General features: G+C 38.2%; 1 protein-coding gene and 1 long non-coding RNA gene across 51 annotated transcripts in view; one reads left to right on the top strand and one right to left on the bottom strand.

Annotated features, from left to right (window-relative positions):
- The window catches only part of SORBS2 (sorbin and SH3 domain containing 2), a 226131-nt gene that overhangs the window by 159476 nt on the left and 40761 nt on the right, over positions 1 to 25894 (bottom strand). The window lies entirely within an intron of this gene.
- LOC111560096 overlaps positions 1 to 25894 on the top strand; it is a 268612-nt gene that overhangs the window by 135929 nt on the left and 106789 nt on the right. The window lies entirely within an intron of this gene.

The raw sequence follows: 25894 nt of genomic DNA on the forward strand, positions 1-25894 counted from the left end.
GTAGTTTTGACATTAGTGATATTTGGGCATAAAATTGACTTGTTAACCACCTCAAAGTAATTTCCTAGTCCAATTAGATTTTGTTAGTGAGCTAATTCATCAGTTTTTTAAGTGTTTATTTTTGAGAGAGAGAGAGAGAGAGAGAGAGAGAGAGAGAGAGTTGGGGAGGGATACAGAGAGAGGGACACACAGAATCCGAAACAGGCTCTGAGCTGTCAGAGGCTGTCAGCACAGAGCCCTACGCGGGGCTTGAACCCACAAACTGTGAGATCATGACCTGAGCCGAAGTCGGACGTTTAACCGACTGAGCCACCCAGGCGCCCCGAGGGAACACCATATTAAGATGATCTTTTCTCAGAGGGTGGAAGACAGTAGCCAAACGTGTGTTTAGAAATACGGCTCTGGGGGCGCCTGGGTGGCGCTGTCGGTTGAGCATCCGACTTCAGCCAGGTCACGATCTCGCGGTCTGTGAGTTCGAGCCCCGCGTCAGGCTCTGGGCTGATGGCTCAGAGCCTGGAGCCTGTTTCCGATTCTGTGTCTCCCTCTCTCTCTGCCCCTCCCCGTTCATGCTCTGTCTCTCTCTGTCCCAAAAATAAATAAAAAAACGTTGAAAAAAAATTAAAAAAAAAAACAAAAAACAAAAAAAGAAATACGGCTCTGCTTGCTACATGTTTTGGGTTTTGTTGTTTAAAAAATTTTTTTTAATGTTTATTTATTTTTGAGAGAGAGAGGGAGATGGAGAGGGAGAGGGAGGGAGGGAGGGAGGAAGAGAGGGAGAGAGCGAGAGAGAGAATGAGCAGGGGAGGGCCACAGAGAGAGGGAGACACAGGATCCAAAGCAGGCTCCAGGCTCCCAGCTGTCAGCACAGAGCCCGGTGCCTGGCTCAAACTCACGGACGGTGAGATTTCACCTGAGCTGAAGTCAGACTCTCAACCAACTGAGTCACCTAGGTGCCCCAATATATATATTTTTAATGTACATTTAGGGAACTTTGAGCAAGACCCTTTTAATAAAAACTGCTCCTTGATTAAGCCATGGAATTTCATAGCTACCAGTAGGAATCAGCAACGACATTGCCATTAAGCAAACTCTGGGGAGGGGGGTGCCAAGGGAAGACATTGAACAACCCAGCCTTCCTGGGATCCAGAAGGAGCTCCTGGGCATTGTGGAGAGAAACACTGGAATGTCCGTGGAAGGTGCTATTACAAAAGCCATTGAGTTCTGGGACTGGGGTGAGCCACACCCAGCGGCCAAAAGGCATTATGTTGCCAAGAGCTCTTGGGAATTGCCCCACTCGGGGCCACCTCTGGGAACAGTAGACACTGTCAGAGAAGATTTAATTGCTTTGAGCTTCCCACCTTCTTGATAGCCCAGTGAGAGTCAGCCTTGAGGGAGGAGATAAAGTCCTCATGTTGTATTGAGCAACAACAAGAAAGAAAGAAAAAGGAACATTTTTTTTCTCCCGAAAGCTTGATGAGATTGGCTATCAGAGCTAATTATATACAATTACTTAATCTCATGGACCTCTGACTCCTGGTCATTCTGGGTCAAAATTACAGAGATACATGTATTAAGTTGTTAACCTTAGAGTATATGGACTTTTGGGCCAGTGGAATTTAGTGAAGGGAAGAAACTCCAAAGATAAATTCGTTCCATGTATGCAGTAATGTATGAGGAAATAATTTTGGAGCTGTGTGGCAGAGGCATAGGCAGAATGGGCCAGGGTAGATTAGTTTGCCAAGAGTTTATGGATCTAACGGGAGACTTTCAGTTGCCCAAGTAGAAAAAACAAATACAGAAATGGAGATTAAAGCCTTTACTGCAACCAAAAAAAAAAAAAAAAAAAAAAAAAAAAAAAAAAAAAAAAAAAGAAAGAAAAAAGAAACTGCATGCCTACCAAGTGTATATCCATTAAGCTCCTTATAAACAAAAAATTAGGAGCTATTCCTTGGAGATTATTGCTCACCTGCTGCCCCAACCAAGTGCTATGGCTTCATTTTCCATCTATAAACACTGGTTGGGCTGGTTGCTAAGCGTATTCATTGGGGAATCAGTAAACTGTTTATATGTGACCACATATATGGATACATGCACATCCTCCCTTTGATCCCATCAACATATTGTAAAAGACTGTAGGTTGTAGTGGACTGATGCTGGATGCTAAGACTCACACAAACCCAGGTTAGAATCCCTACTCAGGGATTACTTTGAGTAAGTTCTTTAACTCCTCTGAAGCCATTCCCCGTGTGTAAATGAAAAGGATGATCGAAAGGGTCGATCATTTTAAGGGTCAACTATATATTGTCAAATATGTCCAAATTATAAAATTCTGCTTAATCGCCATGAAACTGTGGGTTTAAATTTGCTCGTAACGCCACCAATACTTTCTCTTCTCCATTGGAAAATTTCAACAACTTAGAGCACACGTGAATTCAGAGTCTACACCCCTCAAATCATATATTTGAAAAGAAGTTCACAGTTCAATAATGTTGTATTGCCTGTCATAATAGTTAAGATAATCAGCCTGTTCTGTTCTAGTCATATGGCATGATGGAAGGCTCTAGTTGTCGATCAATGGCTGCTGTGGAGTCCCCCTCTTTGGTTTTCACCAAAGTTTATTGATAAAGTTGGTTTGCTCTCTGTATAGTTATTTTTTACCAAATGGAAAATAAATGAACTAATTCCAGAGTGACAAACAAGCTCCATTGGCAACTACGTTTCCTAACGTGTTGCTCATTTGAGAATTTAATGCTCCCTCTTGGTGTGGTGAAGAGTGCTGAAGAGTGATGGAGAAATTGAATGAGAAAAATGTGGCTCTTTATTTTGTTTTTTTGTTGTTTTCTGTTTTTGTTTTTTTCCTTTCATTTGGATTTTGAAACTTGGGGACAAACTCTAAAGCTACTTAGGAGCACTTGTTCCTTCCTTTCTTTTTCCTTTGGATATAGCTGTTTTCTCTTCTTCTTGACCGTATGTAGGTGTTAAAATTCAAACCACATGAATAAATAGCAATCAAATTCCCATTACACAAGTTGCATTTCAAGGGATGCAAAGAATCTATAACACAATTTTTGTCTCAGAAGCAAGAAACAAAACATACCCCGTGAAAAGTTCATGATGTAAGATTTAAACAAGGACGCAAACAAATCACAGATGAATTGTTATATAACACGGGCACTTCAATCAACTACGAATGAATGCTCTTGGCTCTAAGTACTATATGAGTTTGGAAAAGGGAGAAATTCATGAGCTTTTCAGTTCAGATTGAGGTAGAGGGGAGGGGGAAAATGAACTATCTGAAAAGAATGTCGGTGTTGCAGTCAGTCTGGATGTAGGAAGATGTACTGAGACGCAGGGGTGGGGGAGACCAAGGACAACCTGAAATGAGGCAAGCCCAGGAAAAAGTGAGATGAACAGAAAGCCAGTGATCGTCTTTGACATTCTGCTAAATTGGGTGGCAAAGGGGCAAGAAATAGGCATCCTTAGGCCAAGCCAATCTCTGCCCCAGCTTGAGGAAGATAGATGGAGAGCTGAGAAGGGCAGTCGAGGCTGTCCTCAGAAGATGGTTGGGGTGTTCTGAATGCTGTGGATACATATTGACCACAACAGAGACGGAGTATGCGCATCCACACGTACACCTGCAGGTAAGAGGATGGGAGGTCTAAGAGCCGATGGAACACAGAGAGCCAGGAAACCAAGAAAAGATGGTATTCCCCAGGAGAAGCCTGGGTGGAGGAACAATGGGGACAAGTCCGAGAGGCTTTGGAGAAGGGTTTTTACTGACTCGGTACCACAAAAGCAAAACCACTTTTACACAGAGGTAAAATTTAGAGATATTTGATTACCTAAGGCAGTGGTTTTATTATTGACGGCCATGGCAGTTTTGCTCCCCAGGGAACATTTGAGAATCTGGAGACATTTTTGGTTGTCATAACCGGGGTGTGGGGGAGGGATGCTCATTGGCATTTAGTGGGTAGGGAGAACAGAGATGCTGCTAAATGTCTGACGGCGTGCAGGACGGTCCCTCACAACGAAGTATTATCTGGCCTCAGATATTATTAGTGTGAAGGTTAAGAAACTAATCTAGAGGATCCCAGTGAAAACAGAATGCTCTCTTAAAAACAAACTACATTACTTCATTGTAAAATAGTACTGCACAGTTGAAGAAGGTTAAATGATGCATTTGTTAAATAGGAATTTAAGCAGCACACGTTATAGTGGTTAGAATTTAATACATATATCTATTGCAAGACTTGTGAAAGAGTGTGTTCAGCGTCATCACCCTTTTTTACAAACTGAAAATAATTTCCATCAAAATCATGCCAATAGAAAGCAGTGATATGCTGAGCACAGTCCTTTCCAGAAAGAATTCAGATATAATGAGTGGAAAATTGCCTTACAGAAAAGATTGAAGGAAGTGACAACTCAATTAAACCCAGCTATTGGTCCCATTTTATATTTGTCTTTCCAAACTGCTAATGAATTCTGACCCATTTAGTCATGACAAAATGTATATTCTGAATAATCTGTATCCCCTTTGAGGTAATTGATGGATATTTATCAGACAAGAAAACATTGAACGTCTATTATTAACAATATCTGATCTTTAAAAAATTTTTTTCAACGTTTATTATTTATTTTTGGGACAGAGAGAGACAGAGCATGAACGGGCGAGGGGCAGAGAGAGAGGGAGACACAGAATCGGAAACAGGCTCCAGGCTCTGAGCCATCAGCCCAGAGCCCGACGCAGGGCTCGAACTCACGGACCGCGAGATCTTGACCTGGCTGAAGTCGGACGCTTAACCGACTGCGCCACCCAGGTGCCCCAACAATATCTGATCTTTAAATTAGCTTTAATGTGCTACATTTAGAATACTAGGAGAAACCTCAGCTACATTATATAAAGTAGATACTGAGATGACAAGCATTCCACGAGGGGGCTACTGATCTCGGGACCAGTTAACACAGCCCTCAGTACTCTATGATTGCTATAGCACATTAGCCACAAACAATCTCCATCCTAGGAAGTACACTTAGTGTAGCTACTGGTGCATAATAAATATTTGATCCTAATTAGACCTAATGAATGAATCTTAATTCTGTATCCACTATGCTTTTGTAGGACACTGACCCATAAATCCAAAAAAAAAAAAAAAGGTTTTGGGGGTATGGGTATAGAACTAAAGCCATTTTAACACCACCACTAACATTTTTCATTTTTCTAAGTTATTTGATGATGATGTAGAACTGTCTGGAAATTTCTTTTAAGGGATGGGTTATGGTATAAACACACACACACAAATTGCCAAGAGAACTATAAAGTGCATAAGGATTCAATATGATGTGCTTTGTAATAAGGAAACTCTTAAATTTCCTTTGTTTATTTTAATTCATTGAGAAGTCCAAGGTAAAATATGCCTTCTAAAAATGTAATCTCCAATTTTAATTGGAGTACTGGCTTGGAATACTCTGGTTTCTCTTTAGATCGTAGAGTACTGGCTTGGAATTTGACAGGTTCAAGTCTGTTTTTAAAGACTTTTTTTTTTTTTTTATACAAATGCTCCTGTCAAATAAAGTAAAAAGGATAATACTTTCATCAGGTGGAAGAAAACAATGAATGTCTTGTATATTCTTTACTTTCAATAGAACTCTTATCCTCTTAGAAGGCAGAAATATTTAGCCAGCATTGTCCAAAAGACATACACATAACTTAAATACTTTCAAATGAAGTAAAAAAACAAAAAAAGTTAAATTCGATGATGATTTGCAGTTGTTTTAAAATCATGGCACCATTGGATATGAGTTCCCGATAGTATTCACCAATCTTTTAAAAAAATTTACCCTTGAGAAATAGATCTTCATATATAATTACATAATTTATTAAAATACACTGACATATTACATATTAGAGTCAGCTCTGTAATTTTACCCACTTCGTAGAGTTGGCCAATGTCTGTAACCTGCAACCTTTAAATTCTAGTGGCTTAACATAAGGAAATTAAATGTCCAGTGCGGGTCAGTGGAGTGTGGGGGTGAGAATGGGGTTGGAAGGCTTCTGTTCCAAGCAGTAATTTGGGAACAGACCTGGTCAGTCATCATGGCTATAACACTCTCTTGGTCTTTCAAGAAATCATGCTCCTTTCCCTTTGTAACTTACAGTCTTTCTTCCCATAATAATCATGTCTAGTTCATGGGAAAGATTTGATTAGTATCCCCTGTATCTTTGTCTTACCATGGGGAAAAGTCACTGTCACCTAGAGTGAGCCTGTAGATTCCACTGCCCTTTGACTATCTCAGAATTATGCTCCTTTAAAGTATTTGAAGGGAAAGTCACAAGAAAATAATAGGCATCAGAAATATCACAGATGTGAGGAGTCTGACATGGAAGAGAGTTTCCTAGTTATAAAGTATTCAACTTGAAATTTGGTATAAATATCAGATCCTGCATAATGCTAGTCACATTTCTACTGGAAGACATTACCAGAACAACGAAAACTGCCATAGAGTTTGGAGGTAGCAACAAGTCTTAAAAACCCAGATGTGACGGTCAAGCAAGGGCTAAAGCATCCATTAACTCAGGTCTCGTTTTGACCTTCGTACAGTTCAGCAAACACCACTCTGTAGAGAACACACCATCAACACCATTTTGGACTAGGAACAATCCTATTCATTCTTTCAAGACCTTTCCTTTCAAATGTATATAAAGAAGGCAATGGCTTCTCATTTCTCATATCTCACTTGGGGTAGAAGTCTGCTGTTTGTGCATCTCATTTATTCTGGTCTCATACCCAGTCACCCTGATTCAAAGAACAAATTTAACTCTGAATGTTAGAAAACAGAGCTGAAGTAAGTATCAGTGTATTACCTGATAATACGCTGATTAAATGTAAAAAAACAAAACAAGCTTTCAAGTCCCGGATTTTTACATATGTTATATTTTGAAGCGACCATAAAATCAAGGCAGCTTGGTGTGAAACAAACGAAGACACCCAGGAATTTTAATGGTGTGCAAATGATTTAGACCGGTGGTTGGCAGAACAGAAGTTAAATCAGCTGAACTCTTCACTTACAGCTTCTTGGAGAGAGGATGTTCCAAGAATATCAAATAGAAGATGTGCCACAGAAGGTCTTCTCAATCTAGCTCATGATTGTTATTGTTTTTATGCTATCAAAAATCATTACTCACATTTGAACATGCATCTCTATAAGATTTAAAGATTACCGTAAATCAAATTAAAAATTTCCTCTCAGTACAGTATAATTATACAGTATAGTATAATTTTTCTCTTTACTTAAATGGGTTTTTAATCATGTTTTCCCTAAACCTAGGCAGTCGGTTGCTTGCTTGCTTGCTTGCTTGCTTGCTTGCTTTCTTTTTTTTTTTTTTTATTTATTTATTTTGAGACAGCACAGGGGAGGGGAAGAGAGAGAGGGAGAGAGAGAATCCCAAGCAGGCTCTGTGCTGTCAGCAGACAGCCCAGTGCAGGGCTTGAGCCCACAAACCGTGAGATCATGACCTGAGCTGAAATCAAGAGCCGGATGCTTAACCGACTGAGCCACCCAGGCACCCTGGCAGTCGCTTTCTGATAAAGAGAACGTTCCATGAAATTTACTCTTATTCTAGGATCCTAGTTCTAGATAGCTTATTCCCTAGAAAGAAATCATATCAATCAGTCCTCAAAATTAAAAAAAATATATATATATATTGAAGCCATCCAAAGTTCATGCTCTACTCTTCGCTGAGTATGGTCCGAACTCTGCATAACTTTAAGTATACGTGGTCAGCCAACAAAAGTTTATCTGCCACATGCCCTTATAGGTAATATAGGTTCTTCACCCCCAGGGCTGGATCCTGAATAGGGTTTCCATTTCTCCACTTTTGGGATGATTTCCTCATTGAACTACATGTTAAAGCAGGAAGCTTGCTGTTCAGGGGACCTGATCTTTTTTTGTTGTTGTTTAAAAAATTTTTTTTAATCTATCTATATTTTTGAGAGAGAAAGAGAGAGAGAGAGAGAGAGAGAGAGAGCGAGCGAGAGCGCATGATCAGGGGGAGGAACAGAGAGAGAAGGAGACACAGAATCCAAAGCAGGTTCTGTTTGCACAGAGCCAGATGCGGGGCTCGAACCCATGAACTGCGAGATCATGACCTGAGCTGAAGTCGGATGCTTAACCGACTGAGCCACCCAGGCTCCCCAAGGGGACCTGATCTTCTACTAGAAGACTTTAAGACATTATCAAGTTTAGTTCACTTCTCTGGACTTTGACAGCTTCTATTATGACATAAGTAAGATATTTAGAGTGTGCTAAGCCCCTTCAAGAAACATGGCTTTATAAAAAGAAACATCTGATTATGTTGTCATTTCATGATTAGCTTCAGAAATGAGAAAAGAAATTCATGGTATGCGAAGAAGGCAAAGTAGGACAAAATACCTTCGCTGCCTTTTAAATTTTGATTTCTGGGTAGGAAAACACACACCTAAGCCTCATGTCAAATTTTAGTCTTTAACTGTACATTCTAGCATTTAGAGATTTTTGTTTTTGTTTCTTCTCATTGTTAACTTGATATTCAGGAGACTTCAGAAGCTAATGCCTTTATAAAATACTTTCAAGGTATGAAAATAGCATTTATCTTTAACATCACTTGCTTTGTACCAACGTGACAATTATATTTTAAGTTATTCTCCGTCCTTGGAATTTGAACCACTGTATTAACTCCTTCGAGGTAACATAATCAAGACACAGAGGCACAACAGTCTAGCAGAGAGAAACCCATTTGGTATAGAATTGCTCCCTATTGTATAACGTATCACAGAGACAAAGATATAAATTAGTTCAGCTATTTCAAGTCCTTACAACCTCTGCTTTCCCTCCAGTTCGAAATATACACCTGGATGGTAACAGGTTAGATGTTCAAAAATGATGCCCTAATAATAGCTCTCTTATTAACTCTTATTATGGGAGTTATTTTTCAAGCAATATATTCCACAAATTGGTTGGCCCACTGATGTGATTGAATGTAGTAAATGGAAACTTCGAGAGACTGTTAACAAAGAGGGTGATGGCCAGAATAAAGACTTCTATATTTGATATATTTTGGGCTGGGGAGGGACTGTTGTTCCTAGTGTTGCTGACATCCAGGCGTGTAACTGTTCACACCGTTAGTAAGAATAGTGGTGCAGAAAAACCCAAGCCCTGAACAGTAATTCACAAGTTGCCACTAAATCAGAATAATTTTTCTTGCGTTATACCTCAGTGTTCTTTTCTAGTAAATGCATTTACCAATACCCATTTTATACAGTTCAATGAAATAATCCCTATATATATGCATATAATCTGTATGTATAAATGATACATGTATTATTTATATGTATGTTAAAATATGTATAAATAATCCATATATATATATATATGGATATATATATCCATATATATATATCCATATATATATATATATATATATATATATATATATATATATATATATATGTCAGCAGTCAGAATCATCTGCAGGAAGCACTTATTGTCACAATGCTAGGTTAACAGACTTGAATATACATACTTCTTCAAATAGTAGTGCTTATGCATTCAAATGGCCCAGTGGCTTTGGGATGCATGGCCACTGGGCATCTGGGATATAAACGAAGTGTAAGTTTAAATCAATGGAAAGAATAATCAACCATCAACAAGAAGAAACACTTAAGTTTTACCTTGCTGTATTAAATTAAGTTTAATTAATTAATTATTTTTAGAGAGAGTGTGAGCAGGGGAGGGACAGAGATAGAGAATCTTAAGTAGGCTCCGTGCTCAGTGCAGAGCCCAGTGCGGAGCTTGACCTGGGGCACAACGTGGGGCTTGATCCCACGACCCTGGGATCACCACCTGAGTGGAAATCAAGAGTCGGACACTCAACCAACTGAGCCACCCAGGAATCCCCACCTTGCTATATTTTAAAAGCACTCTTACTGTCTTAACCTGCCCTATAATTCACCTCTTTATCTTCTATTGTTTGTTTCTTCCTAAGGTAATGTAAGCTCTTCGGGGGGCAGGAATTTTCACCAGTGTTGTTCACTGATGAGTTCAAATAGTGAGTTCAACACATGAGTTCACACAGTGGGTTCAAACCACCCAAACAGTGCTTTCCTCTTAGAAGGTGCTCAGATTGTATCTGCGGGAGTGAATGACTGTGTTGTCTCTACAGTGATGAAGACGTCAGTGTTCTAAGTTTAGATATGAAGCATATCCTGTGGTATGCCAAAAGCCTGAGCGAAAGATAAGTTTCTGGCTCAAAGATACGAAGTAGGAGTGAAAACTATTTCTGCCTCATATAAGGAAAGCACCTTTCAACTGACAACCTCCAAGAGTTGATTGCTTTTTTTTTCTCAGGTGTGTGTTCTCCTACCCAGAAGTCAAAATTTAAAAGGTCTCACAATACCACACATTATTAGCCTCTGTTGTACTCTTTTCACGCATGGGGATAAGGAGCTCCATTTGATCTGTCGAGAAACAGAATAAAATTTGTGTGTAGGTGTGTGTGTGTGCGTTGAATGGGAAAAGGGATGTCTTTTTCTAAGGGTTGAGTGAGCCACATGACTATGACAGGGTATATATAATGACAGTGGGTAGAGAGAACATAGTTCCAATTCACAAAATCTCATAATCCTGGAGGAGTTAAGTGGAGAAGACCTAAGAAATTTCTGAAATAGATGAATTGTTAAGGAATATGGAAAATGGAATAGCTTGATAAGATTTAGCCGTGCTTTGAATGAATGCTGTTAGGAGTTACTGCTAGTGACAAATACCCAAAGTTAGATGGTGATAGTTCAGATAGTTCAGCAGCACAATAAATCTGTAAGATTCCATAGTTATCATTCCATTAATTGCCTTTGTCCTTTTACATTACTCTTACGTTATTTCAAAGTTTACCACATTTTGCTAAATCCTATACTTGTAATCAGTATTCTGAGTCAACTTCAGCAATCAATTAAGGTTAAATACTCAACGTCTATAAAATACACTATGCCACAGCACAAGGAAGGAATAATCTGAGAAAACATACAGATAGGCACTTGGTGATTTCAACAGCATTTTCTAGAGCAATACTGACATTCTTAAATGAGCTTGTTGCTGATTTCAAAAGAATAAGTGTTAGGAGCAGAAGAAAAAATCATTGTCAATCCTACTCTGAATAGTTTGTTACCATACTGTTAGAGAATATTTTCTTTTAAATGAATGCTATTTCAGTTACATACTAAAAATGCACAGATATAACCCCAACCAGAAGATTTAATTCCCTCATTTACATGCACACATACTTGTTTTAGTCGATGCAAGAAATATACCCTTTATGTTGAAATTACATGTTTCTTTGAAATAGAGTTAAAAGTGAGAAAGAAAACTTTAAACATTTTCTTTCACTTTTAACTCACATGCCTCAAAGCAAACACCTGAACACATGTCAAAATACTCAAATTCATAGCTGCAATCAGTAAGCTCTTTATTCATTGAGAAATTTTGTTTCAATACGCCTCTGTTAGGGTTTTTCTTGGATGTTTATCTTGAAAATCCTTACTCAAAGCTGAAAGAAGTTTTTCTCCAAAGTCACATTCATTTTTCATGGGTGATTTCAGAAATCATACTCATTCGATATTTAAATAGGAGCAAATACAGCACTATCTCTGTCATCCACGGCCAATTTGCATAAGGTAGCACAGCTAGCTATCATTCTAATATTTTCTCCAAGAGACAAAGGCCATCACACAAATGTACTTGTATCTAGAGAGTGGATGTTAACGGTGGTCCTGCTATATCTGGTTTTGGAGGAATCATCCCCATACTCTTTATTCTTCATTCTCAGCTGCTAACAAAAGGGGCTCTCGTTCTGGAAATAACGCAACACCTCTTCTGATTCCTACCCCCAAGTAATTCATCTTCCCAATTATTTCACCAAGTTCCAAATCCAGAGTCTTTTTGTCATCGATCCTTGGTTCTCAAAATCGCAGACTCTGCTCTCATAGACCCCCACATTTTTCATTCATAGTTCTCATTACAATTTCAATCACGCGGCTACAGCAATTACCTTCCAATAACTGTCTCCACTGTGCTGTGGACAGAGTACCAAGTAGGCTCTCAACAAATGATTATTGATTAAATGCTGGAAAGACAAATGCTGCTATAAATGTTAGATGACACAGAAGACTGATATTTCTAATTTTATCCTTTATCTCATGCTATGCAAATGAAGTTATATTTACTTTAATTATCATAATAACTCAATGAGTAGGGCCATTCTCCGCTTATAATTCCATCTCCTGTTTTTGTATTTTCACTGAACATTGTAGCCTCATACTTTTAACACTTCTGTACTTATATTTAAAAAGAATGATCTTACATATAAGTATGAAAGGAGGGAAATTAGGAGTTTACTAGTAAAGCCAAACAGTGTGTTTAGTGACCATAGATAACAATTTTTAATGCCTTAAACCATTTCGTATTTATTGAGTGAACTATTGTCATATCATCTTTTTACATTGCTTTGGTCATTTATTTATTTTACTATTTTCTATTTAGGTTTACTATTTGTTATTTCCTTTATTTACTATATGCACATTTTTTTTTTTAGATTTAAAATCTCTATTTACATTTTTTCTTAAAGACTTCTTTGATACCACATGGATGATATGGAGTTTGTGGTTTAAAACTTTGTGTTCTGACTATACCCAATTTATTTTTTTTTAGCAAAACACTGATCATTTAGCATCTGCCTACACCCATCACATCAGTACATGATAAGTAGCAACAAAGCAGGTGATTTGTGAACACTGCCGTTACCCTGTCAGAAGGAGAATCTTGAGGCAAAGCATTTTTTGAGATAAGTGACATGACTGCCGTTGGATCTCTGTTCCATGTCTGGCACAGTAAGCCACACCTTCTTCTTACTAATGAGTTTGGAAAAGTTGCCAACTATGCCTTTTATCTGGGAAAACACAGGGCTACTGATGCCTAAACACCATGTACGGAATTTACTTTCTTTGGTTGACGTGGCCATCTTTCCTGGTGCTTGAGGCCTGAAGACAAAGCAAAGGGAAGGTATTTACTGTATGATAGGGGAGTTTGGTAGATGGGAAATCTGCAAGCAAATCTTGTTTGTTTTGGTAAAATAACTCTGGCTTCAAGGAAGATGCGTGCGGGCAGAATCACTGAGTAGTGACTTCAGTTGGTATGAAGAAAAATGTGAATCCTTGGTTAAGATTCTGATTCTGCATAACTTGGTGTCACAGTTATTAAAATATAGTCCTGGGGAAAAAGAGAAGATTGGAAGACGGTAGATGATGAGTTTTAAAAGTATTACATTTGAGGTGCCCTGCGGAAATTTACATGAGATGTTTACCAGTTACTTGGAAATGTGAATCTGGAACTCAGGAGCGAGATCAGGGGTAGAGACATAGATTTGGGGATTATCATGAAGGAAGAAACAGGTGAAATCAGAGGAAATTGGACACGAGGGACAGAACCCAAGGGAGTATCTTTAAGGTCAGACAAAGAAAGAGGCTCCTGTAGGAGAACTGAGAAGTAATCAGAGAGACCGAAGGAAAATCCTCCAGTGTCACCAAAGACAAAGGAGAAAGGATTCTAATGAAGGTCAGAGAATCAGCACTGTCTAATGGGAGTAATCTGAAAGTCCTTTTCTTGTGTTTGTTTCCAAATATAACTCCGTATTAGTAATAAGTCGTTTCCTACCTTTAGTAACAATGACATGAGGAAATTCAAAGTTACTCTTTATGTTACTAGAACACTGTTTCTCTCAATGTGTTTATTTTTAACCATTTAAGTATTGATATATATACTTTTATGGCATTTACCTAGATAGAAACAGAAAATATTTTTTCTTTGAATTTTATGATTTAAAATAATGAACTTTAAAGAATTTTTTTAAGTTTATTTATTTTGATAGAGACAGAGACAGCACTAGTGGGGAAGGGGCAGAGAGAGAGAGAGAGAGAGAGAGAGAGAGAGACAGAGAATCCAAAGCAGGCTCCATGTTGCCAGTGCAGAGCCTGACATGGGTCTTGAACTCACAAAATAGCGAGATCTTGACCTGAGCCGAAAATAAGAGTTGGACACTTAACTGACTGAGCCACCCAGATGCTCCTAAAATAATGAATTTTTGGCGTGTACTGAGTTTTCAGACTACATGTAAAATGACTTGTAATAAAAAAAAAATTATTCAGTACTATCCATCATTTGTCAAAACTCCTAAAAATACAGTAATGTCTGCCAGCTTTTCCAATTGAGCATATTGGAATGATTCTCTCTATAAAACAAATAAAAAAATCAGAATAATAATTCTCAAAATTGGGGTGCGTGGCTGGTTCAGTCAGAAGAACATGCAGCTCTTGATCTTAGGGTTGTGAGTTCGAGCCCACATTGGGTGTAGAGATTGCATAAAATGAATGAATGAATGAATGAATGAATGGACAAACAAATACATATTTTAAAAAATCCTCAAAATTAGATATTGATTCCCGCCAAATGGTAATGAAAAATCATTAGGGTTTTTTTCCCCCTTAATGTAAAAATTAAAGAATAGTTGTAATATGTAAATGTCTTAAATAAATTACATTTTAAGAAATGTATTAAGTTACAGAGTGAAGTCTTTGTATTAAACAGGCAGCACTCACTTTGCACAGTATCATGTTAACTTGGAACTCATGCATCTCTAACTGTACCTTTGGTCCTTGGGAACAGAGAGGATTGCATGTATGTTATCAAATCACTTTTCCTACATTTATTGCATAGAGAATCTTAAAACAAGAATCCTTCCTTCTCCACCTCTTATACCAAAACCAATGTTAAAAATGTAAGATAAAATACATTTACTTACTCCCTGCTAGATCCAAACCCCATTACAAATTCTCATAAAGCATAATGACAAAATATTTAGTAGTTTAAAGAGTAAATATCACATGTAGTAGGTTCTTTTTTTAATGTTTACTTATTTATTTTGAGAGAGAGAGAGAGAGAGAGAGAGAGAGAGAGAGAGAGAGAAACAGAGAGAGAGCGAGAGAGAGAGTGAGCAGGGGACAGGCAGAGAGAGAGCGAGAGAGAGAATCCAAATCAGGTTCCGTACTGTCAGCACAGAGCCTGATGCTGGGATTGATCTCATGAACCGTGACCTCATGACCTGAGCCGAGATCAAGAGTCAGACCCTTAACAGGCTGGGCGACAAAGGCACCCCAAACACATTTAGTAGGTTCTAAGAATTGTATGTAACAATGTTTGTGGAATGATACATTAGGAAAAATGATCCTGAATGTAGGTTTACAGTAGATACTTGTCTGCTAAAGAACTAAATTCATTTTCTTTTCTGATTCACCATTGGCAGAAGTTTTGGACTCTAGGCAAAAATATAGAAATATAGGCCAAACATGATAGCATCTGTTGTACTGTTTCCTCTTTGTAAATTTTCAGAAAATCTGGCCTGGTTTAAATTAAAAAAAATTAATATTATCTCTCAATGTTAGCAACTGAGCAATATATTTAAAATATATCCTGTTTACAGAATATACCTTAAACTTAAGGCATGGGAAATAGAGGGAAAAGACTTTTTGATGAAGGTCTTTATTCAGGCATTCGAAAGAGAATAATATAACAAATATCCACGTACCCACCATTCATCTTAAAATAGAAGACATTTGAATTCAGTTAAAGTCTGTTGTACATCTCTCTGATTGAAACTCCCTCCCTGCCTCCAGTGTCTGAATTTCACATTTTTCAGTCCATATGTTTCTGTGTGCTTTCCTGATACAGGGTTTTGATGGATGCTTTTTTTTTTTTTTTTTTTTTTTTTTAAAGGTGAAAGCCTTTCCTCTCTATGTCTGGTTATGAATTGTTCTCTCGAAAGATTAGGTGCCATCAGTCTTTCCTGCATTGAGGTTGGTCCATAGTCAGAGTGTAAGGTTTTACCCCTCAAATCCTGTATGATTCACAGAGGATGGGAAAAAGAGTCTCTCAGAAATCATGACTGAAACAGCATAAAAAGATCTTTATGAGAATACCTCATTCAATAAATATAAATTGCTTAAGGCAGTAGGAGTAGTTGTCTGTGGTCGCTGAAAACAGTATTCGGTTTTACTAGTAAACTCCGAATTGTCTTCCTTTCTTAATTATACGCAGACCATTCTTCTTCACTTAATAAGTACAGTCAAGTGTTAAATTGATAAAGCAGTAACGTTCACTGAGAAACACGAAATGGTTTTCTGCCAAGTGTTTTTACACAAACGCTTTTATTTAGTCATTCAGAATATTGATTAGGAAAAGGATATGTGTGAATATATAAAATTCTGATGTGGACACAGATGACTTTTAACTCCCAGTGCTTTTTGTTTAATTTCAATATCCAACATAGATGAAATGTTCTAAGGAAGAGAAAAACCTCACTGCAATCAAATTTTCTCAGCTTAGCATAGAAATTATCACTTTGCTTCTAGACACGTTTTTACAGGTTTTTGCACAAGCTGTGCTTATTATGTGATGAATCCCCCCATGTGAGACAAAGCCTGAATGCCAACTCTAAGTAAATTTTGGAACATGAAATACATTCATTAATTTTTAAAGCAGAGTTGCTCAAACACAAACGAAAATGTATTTTATGTTAAAGATCCATAGTCATCTTAAAAAAATATATATATATTTACAAAAAACACTTGCATTATTCTTTCCATAATAAGTCATCTAATTCCTACTGCATTTACTTTTTCACTGAGTTTTTTTATTCTTCTTATTTTTGAAAACCGTATCATAAGCTACGGCCTTCTGTGTTATCAATATAAAGTTTAGAAACTTGTTTACATCTAACTTCGGTTTAATTCTGCCTTGAATGAAGATAATTATATTTTCCTTGATAAAAAGGAAAATTTCAATGATTCAGCTTCATGTCGGAAATAGTGATTTTTATAGTAAACAATTTATAAACAGCTGTTTAACTGTTATACGAGGTTAACATGTTAAAATTTACATTATATGTGAATAACTTTTATTTCAAATTATAAAAGCAATTTATTAGTTTATTTAAAATTTTAGTTAAATAAATTAAATAGAAAATGTAAAATACTTTATATTCCCAATTATAAGATGATTTTTATAGCAAATAATTTGATTTCTTCTTTAAATTCCGTGACTAAGAGCTGACACTCTATAAGCTATTTCACTTCTCCCAAAAATAAGCATTTTTATTGCCCTGCGCAGAGTCAAGGATAATGACCACTTCCTACTTGAGAATGTGGCCTGGATCTCTTAGTTTGACATTTAACACCCCTCTTGAATTAGCACAAAACTTCTTTATTTATCACCAACACTGTCCTGCTGAAGCTTTCAGTATGGCCTCACCGTTCTTGTCTATTCACAGATGTGCACGTGAAGGTCGGTCAGGTGCCAGGCCACACCTTCTAAAACGTGGCTCTGCTGGGACCACAGGATAGGGTTGCTACTCTAACTGCATGTTTAGATAGCCGTATTTGCATTTGGATAATTTTCCGCTTTTAACCATGGTCTTTAGTCTCAGGATATTAACCATTTTTAAAAGAGTGAATGCTTTCAGAATAAACAAGATAAATGTAGAATAGAAAATATTTTTGGGGCGCCTGGGTGGCGCAGTCGGTTAAGCGTCCGACTTCAGCCAGGTCACGATCTCGCGGTCCGGGAGTTCGAGCCCCGCGTCGGGCTCTGGGCTGATGGCTCGGAGCCTGGAGCCTGTTTCCGATTCTGTGTCTCCCTCTCTCTCTGCCCCTCCCCCGTTCATGCTCTGTCTCTCTCTGTCCCCAAAATAAATAAACGTTGAAAAAAAAAATTAAAAAAAAAAAAGAAAATATTTTTGATCTTAGATCAAAAGTATATTTCTTCGCTGTATTTGGTTGTACGTTCATGAAATCCACTTATAAGGTACCCCTATGTAACTTTTCGACATTCTTGGGTTGTTTTGAACAGTAAGAATCTGTTCTAAAAGTTGAGTGCTGCAAAATGGTTTTCAAATGTTTAAATGGTCAGTTCAAACAAGCACAAAACTTCTAGTTGGAGCTAAATTCAAAACCAACCAAATTTCTTAGGTTTGCAAAATTGAATGAGAGAAGTACCACTGAGCTGAATGCATGTCAAGAGCAATGGCTCCACTAGAATTAAACCAATTCAAAGTTGTGCTGGAACCAGGATATGCAACGAGTCAAAGTCCTCAAAGTGCGACGCTTTAAAAACACATGCTGGACGTGTGGTTTTCCATTAAACTAAATTCAGTTTCTTTTTTTCAAGCCAAAAGTTAGATTTAGAACAGGAGATTAATGTTTCCATACTATACTTCCTAATACCGAACTGACCTTCTAGAAGAGAACTCAGTATTTTCCTTAAACCGTGTCAAGCTGCTAAACCTTATTTCTTTTTCCTGCCTGTATCTTGTGTCTATCAGCCTAGTTATATAGCCTTTCGTTCATTATGCTAGTGGCACATTCATGGCTTTCTCTGTAACCTTCAGATTTGCTTTTGTTTGCTTATGCTTTTTTCTCAGTGAAGTACAGAAAGTTAAAACTTGTTATAATTCAGAAATATCTTGTTTATTGCTTGGGCTGGCCATTTTCTTATTATTCTTTGGCTATTATTTCTAACCTGTCTTATACCTTTGTATCGTATAACTGGGTAGAATGGAACACTTTAAAAATCTCGACATGAAAGCCAATCTACCATTTGCTGTTTGCTAGGGACATAAAAAGGATGATGCGGCAGCTTATCTGGGTGTCTGTGTCCTCATGTGTGCACTGGGGAACATAATGCCTGCATGACCAACCCCATGGTAAGAGTGATAGCACCCTAGATGAAATAGACAACCAAGAAAATCAAAGCAATTATTGAATATGAAATAGCTATGCATTTGGTGAAACAATCAACATACAACCTATTATCTCTGATAATACTGAATGGTAAATAAAATTACAGGTGCAGTTATTTTGTGGATAGACTTTTAGTGTCTAGGGCAAAGGCTAGTTGAAGAGGGCAGTACGGAGCAGTCCTGAGGGCTCATGCTCTACACCAGCTGGTCTCCTTTTCTTGTTTCTACTTCTGTCAGATGTTCTTATCTATTTAAGGAAGAAACAACTGATTCCTGCCTTTCAATAGTACATTTAAGACTTACAGGCAACATCTAAGACTTTCAGTCTCCCACCAAAACTAACAACAAGGAACAAATTTGGTCATAGTGAATTAAGTTTGTTTCAAAATCACAGAAAGGTGGGCAGCATGTGTCCTGCTACTCCGAAAAAAATCAAGAAAGGCTATCCTTACGTACATACCAAGATATTATCAGCTACAGACTGAGAGTGCATATACAAAAAGAACATTTTTTTCCAGTGAAAAACTAAGTGACTGATAATGTCACATTCAAAAATTAAAATAGAGGGGCGCCTGGGTGGCTCAGTCGGTTGAGCGTCCCACTTCGGCTCCGGTCATGATCTCGTGGTTTGTGAGTTCGAGCCCCGCGTGGGGCTCTGGGCGGACGGCTCAGAGCCTGGAACCTGCTTCAGATTCTGTGTCTCCCCCTCTCTCTGCCCCTCCCCTGCTCATGCTTTGTCTCTCAATAATAAAAAAAAAAATTAAAATAGATGTTCTGGTTTTGGTTTCTAGTTATCATTTTTTAAATAAAAGGAACCATGGCTCATTGAAGAAATGGCTGATTCTAGGACTGGGACAGGGAATCTATAAAATGAGCCTGAAGTATCTTATAGTACCAGGGGGAAAATCCTCACAATGATGGGACTATGTCAAAGGCCATAGGAGCCTAGTGAAAGAGAGGCCAATGGCTACAGCTGGAACCATTTGCACAACGCAGTTTGAGCCACTACTTTGCTTATGTAGTATTGGATTATAATGCAAAGTGTAAAATATATATCCATGGGCTCGTACTGATACAAATGATTGAATTTAAATAGATTTTAAATAAATAAGTAAATAAATTGAATTTAAATCAATCTCTCATGAAGAATTCCAAATAATTTATGTAAATACTCCATCAAGAGGAGGAGTATCTCTACTTCTTAAGCGTGTGCTGCTCAAAGTGACTGCCTCTGGAAGAGTACAGTAAGGAAAGGGGAGGAAAGATTAAGGTTACAGTGGAGAAACCTGACGGATACTCCCTCAGCCAGGTGATCAAGGTCAACATCAACAGTGATACCTCATGCTGATAGCATGTGCACTTGATATGACGTGATGAGAATGGCACCTTACCTTTGTGATCTTCCTTCCAAAACCCCATAACCCCGGTCTAATCATGAGAAAAAACTGGACAACTTCCAATAGGAAGATATTCTACAAAATACCTGACCAGTACTCCTCAAAACTATCAAGGCCAGCAAAAACAAGGAAAGGCTAATAAACTGTCAGAGCCAAGAGGACATGACTAAGAAAACATGACTGAAATAACATAATATTCCAGATGGGATCCTGGAAGAGAAGAAGGACATTAGGTATACACTAGGGAAGTACGAATAAAGTATGGACTTTAGCTAATAACATATCAATATTGTCCATTAATTGTAACAAAGTTACCATATTCATGTCAGCGGTTAATAGTAGCAGAAAGTTGGTGGGGGGTGTATGGGGACTCTGGCCCTATCTTCACAATTTTTCTCTAAATTTAAAATTGTTCTAAAATAAAAAGTTTGATTTAAAAAAATGGATATTGTGGGGTGCCTGGGTGGCTCAGTCGGTTGTGAATGTCTGACTTGATTTCGGCTCAGGTCACGATCTCACGCTTCATGAGTTCAAGCCCCACGTCGGGCTCCCTGCTGACAAGGCAGAGTCAGCTTGGGATTCTCTTTCTTCCCTTCTCCCTCTGATCTTCCCCTGCTTTCTTTCCTCTCTCCAAAATAAATAAATAAACATTGAAAAAATGGATATTGTTTTGACCTGAAAGCCGTCCCTCATATCTACTTAATTTTTATCCTAGTATGAACTATTCAATAGTACCTAAACACGGCTCTACCGGTGGCACACATGCAGTGTTCTTCTAACTCAGGTGGCCATGGGCTAGCCTTGTAGTGTGTGTGAATCTCATAGACCCCAGAGCTAACTCCCTTGGATTTTTTTCCTCCTCCGACAACTCAAAAATGGCAAAATTTGCAGGGAAGACCTTTGTTTCTCCTGGAAGAAGAAAAGGGGAAATAAGAGAAGAGCCAGGTGAAGAGAAAGTTGAACCAAGAAACTTAGGAAGGCCTTCTTCCCAAGTACAGAGGGAAGGGGGGTCTCCTTCTCCTCCCACCTCTGTCCTAACTCTAGCCCATGGCCCGAGTGGGCTGTACTTCCTAATGGGTATAGGAGAGACTTAGAGTGTCCCTGGGGTCGCCTACTTCATGGTTCCCCAGGATAAAGCCCAGGATGAGAGTGGTAAGGAGACCTCACCATCCCCTGACACAGTTTCTGCCCACATTATTTTGACAGTCCATCTTGGATAGATGGGAGAAGGCCTTAAGATCATTGTGATGTTTTAGTATTATAATTATTAAAGGATTATTTAAAATACTACTTATTTCAGAGAAACTTATAATACCCAAATAACAAATAAATATTTAGTTAGAAAAGGATGACTTTCCTAGAAATGATTGTTTTATCTGGTTTGGGTAAATAATCCTCTTTGGCCCTATCTGGGCAGGGACCCTGTTGTGTCATCATGGTCTGATCATGGTATCTGTCACTGATATCTATCACTTACACTAATTTTTTTAAGAAAAATAATGCAATACTATAAATATGGGCTATAATAATATACCCTTAGAGAATGGATAAGTACTACATGGACTCCGTTTTTCTGACAATAAAGTAAGCCCAAGCAAAGATTTTTAAGTGACTGATTTTTGTGTTCCTAAATGACTAGTGAAGTCATTCTTGAAAGACGGTCTTTTTTATGATTTAAAGAAACATTTGCATATGCACAAATTTGAAGTTTATTTTCAGCCTTTTAAAAAATTTTTATTTAAATCCAAGTTGGGCAACATATACTGTAATAATGGTTTCAGGAGTAGAACCCAGTGATTCATCACTTACACATAACACCCGGTGCTCATCACACTTGCCCTCCTCAATGCCCATCCCCCATTTAGCTCATCCCCCTCCTCCTCTCCAGCAACCTTCGGTTTGTTCTCTGTATTTAAGAGTCTTTCATGGTTTGCCTCCCTCTCTGTTTTTATCTTATTTTCCCTTCCCTTCCCTTCCCTTATGTTCATCTATTTTGTATCTTAAATTCCACATATGAGTTAAATCATATGACATTTGTCTTTCTCTGACTTACTTTGCTTAGCATAATACATTCTAGTTCCATTCGCATTGTTGCAAATGGCAAGATTTCATTCTTTTTGATGGCTGGCTAATATTCCATTATATATGTATGTGTATGTGTATGTACACACATACACACACACACACACACACACGCATATATAATGGAATATTAGCCAGCCATCAAAAAGAATGAAATCTTGCCATTTGCAATAATGTGAATGGAACTAGAATGTATTATATGTATGTGAATGGAACAAGAATGTATATATATGTATATATATATACACACACGCACACACACATATACACACACACACACACACATACATACACATCCCCCCCCACACACAATACATATCAATCACTTCTTTATCCATTCATCAGTTGATGGGCATTTGTCAGCCTGGTATTTTTACCTTGTCCCTCTTTATGTATTATTATGGAGGATAGTTTTCAAAATATCAGACTCTTGGTGCAATGATGTGTTTAGGGAGAACCCCCCCCGGTAGAATGGTCCTCAATTTTTTTCTCTTATTTCCTCTAGCACCTTCATTTGTGCATCTTTCTTTCATCTATTGTATTAGTTTTGGGATAACAAAATCAGATATAGTACATTATGAATAAGTCAGTGTTATGATGTAGCTCTTACACAGGAGATCTTTGTTACTGTCAGCTTTGCAAAGGCCTTATTTAGTACGGGATCAGGTACAGTCATTTTGTACATCGCCTGCAAAAATGCAAACTATATCTTTGACAAGTCTATTTTAAGAATAAGATTATAAAATTTTCAAAATGTATTTTGATGGCAATTTAATTTTATAATAAATAAGTAAATAAAAAATAATAAACGAATAACTGTAAATCTCACTACATTTAGTCAAACTAAATCTTTAGTGAGGTTATAAATTTATTTTGAGGAAAATGCCTCAAATGAGTTCAGAAACCCTCCAGCTAATAAAAAGACATCATCAAATCTGAGTTCTCTGGCTGTCTTAGCACCTGTAGTGGTCATAGTAGCATTAAGATCTTTCTGAAACTGACTCATGCAAGTTCATCTCTAGCTATGTAGGTCTCCTAACTGGTCATGTTTCTATTAGAGATTATTTACCCTTTCTGGAATCCTAGTGATCAGAATGTAATCCTTGGTGTCTTTAATGAGAAAAATATCCCCTTCCCCCCAATTCAGTGTTCAGCCAATACGTATTTATGTGATCAACAAAAGAAAGGAATGTTTTCAGATCCTGGGCTTGATTATTTTTTGTTTCAGATGTGACAGATTTGCTGAGCAAAGCTCACAAGTCCCCTCTTCCTCTCTACCCACCACTACCCCTACTTACAACACATAAACACACACACACACACACACACACACACACACACACACACACACACACCTTCAAAACCCTGCACCATCTGACTGTTAATACACACATCAGCTCTAGGTCACCCAGCTTTTCTGAAGGAAATTGAGTCTGCTGAGTACTCCTTTATTCTCGGTATACATTACATTACAAGTAATAGTACTGAACTTTTCAATGCTTACAATGTTCCCTAGGAGTGTATCGGTTGAGCAGGTGAAAAAAAAAATATCTGGAAGTTTATTATTTTTCCACCAATATATTTGACACCACCTTTGGAGGGGGAACAAAAGGCATACTGTCAAGCGGATAGACCTGGACAAAATGTTACTGTTTGTTCCTCATGAGCACAGAGGTATATTTAAGCAAAGAAAGACATTCCATGACTCTCCTGGGACTTCCTTCCTTCAGCTGAATTACACCAACACGTTCACACCACTGTGGTTCAGACTGCGTTGGAATTTGAAATGCAGACTTCTATTTGCCAATGTTTAAATACCACAGCTATAAAAATTCATACTAGGATTGAACCTGGCCTTAAAATACCACCAAACAAATGAGAGTTTATTGGGGAAAATGTGTGTACACATGAAATTACAGTAGAAGATATGAAAATAATGGGTGTCCTTGTTTGACAGATTCTATACTCACACAATAAAGCCTCAAAGTCGCCAGAAGTCACCAGTTTTGGATTGTGTTTCAAGTCCAGGCTCACTGACATTCATGAAACTTTTGGTAAAACATGGGCCAAGTTTCGAGCAAGCCTGGGTAGAATACTTCTTTCATGTGGAACCTGTGTGAAACTCAGTGGCTTTGGCTAGCTTTCACCTTGAGTTTCACATTCAAACAATCCCAAGTTTCGGAGTAAAATTAAGGGGTGAAGGGAAGTAAGGAGGCAAACAAACAGAAAACCGCTCAACAAGAGCGAAACAGGAAAAAATGACTTGCCGGAGAATGAAATGGCTGCCTGTCATCTTCCAAATGCACTTCATCTTGGTGCCCCTGGATTCTGCAACTAAACTTATGTTGCCTTCAGCATATATCTGCGCTCACCAATGCCAAATCAAGGCTTCCTGGTACTCCGGGGGAGAAAATTCTAGACCCTCAAAGGCCCTAGGAAGCAGGGAAGCACGTGCTCAAAGTAACCGGAGGATTTAAAATTTGTATGCAGAAATGTATGATGAAGAGACTCCTTAAAATGCAGATTTGAAAGGAAAAAGGTAGCAATTAAATGTCCAACGTTTGGAAATAAAGACCAGAGGGCGCATCTCTAGGTTTTCCTGCTCAACTCAAACTCTAGAGCTTATCTTGCCTCTATTCCCAACCTAAAGGGACCTCTGAACCCATAGCATCCTCTGTAGCTACAGCCCTCTGAAAACTTGTCCTGCGGCCACTTGCTTTCCTTCCCAACAAGGTGCAGGGTACAGAGAGCAGACTGTGTTCGCTGTAAGGAGCCACTTCCTTGGCTGGGACTGAAGCAGTCTCCTGACAGGATTAGGCTCGTTCTACTCCTAACCTGAACACAACACACGGGGACCCTGTGCCAGGGAACGTCAAGCTCAGTACCTAGCAGAGGACTTTGAAAACACCCTCTGCTTGGGCTAGGGAAGCAAAGGCTAACAGAGCAATGTCATTGACACACGAGTTTTCTTCAAAGTAAAGAGAACATTTAAAAGCCTACTGCATGGCGAGAAACTGTTCCACTTGGCCAATTCTAAGAAATTCATTAAAAAAAAAAATTCTTATCCCTCATTTAGCAGATGTTTCACTCACATAGCAGACTTTGGGCTACAAAGCATTTTTCTTTCTTTCTGTTTTTTTCCCCCTAGTTTTCCTTCTTAGAAAATGTCTTTCTTGTAATTTTTTTGTCTTTTTGTATTGTTTAAAAGTTACCCAGAAGATCAGTGTGTTTAAAATGCATGTTTTCTTTTGTCATGTGGTCTGAGATACCAAATAAACTTCTTTGGAGACAAGAATCTAAATTCCAAGGATTTCAGTGTCCATGTTGAAAAAGCAACATTAGGCCCCAAGGCACATTGTAATTTTGAGGCAACAGGGCAACTCAAGGGAGGGGTTGGTAGAATCAGGTTGTATGCACTGTCCTTAGCTGCTTTCACACGTCTGCTCAGAGGGGGTGCAGAGAGTTGTCCTAAAGTCTGTATGGTGAGAGGTGAGAGACCTTCCCATAAAACAGTCTTTTCCTTTGAGTTGGGAGTTCCTATACC

This window comes from Felis catus, chromosome B1, assembly GCF_018350175.1.
Source record: "Felis catus isolate Fca126 chromosome B1, F.catus_Fca126_mat1.0, whole genome shotgun sequence".
NCBI lineage: Eukaryota > Metazoa > Chordata > Mammalia > Carnivora > Felidae > Felis > Felis catus.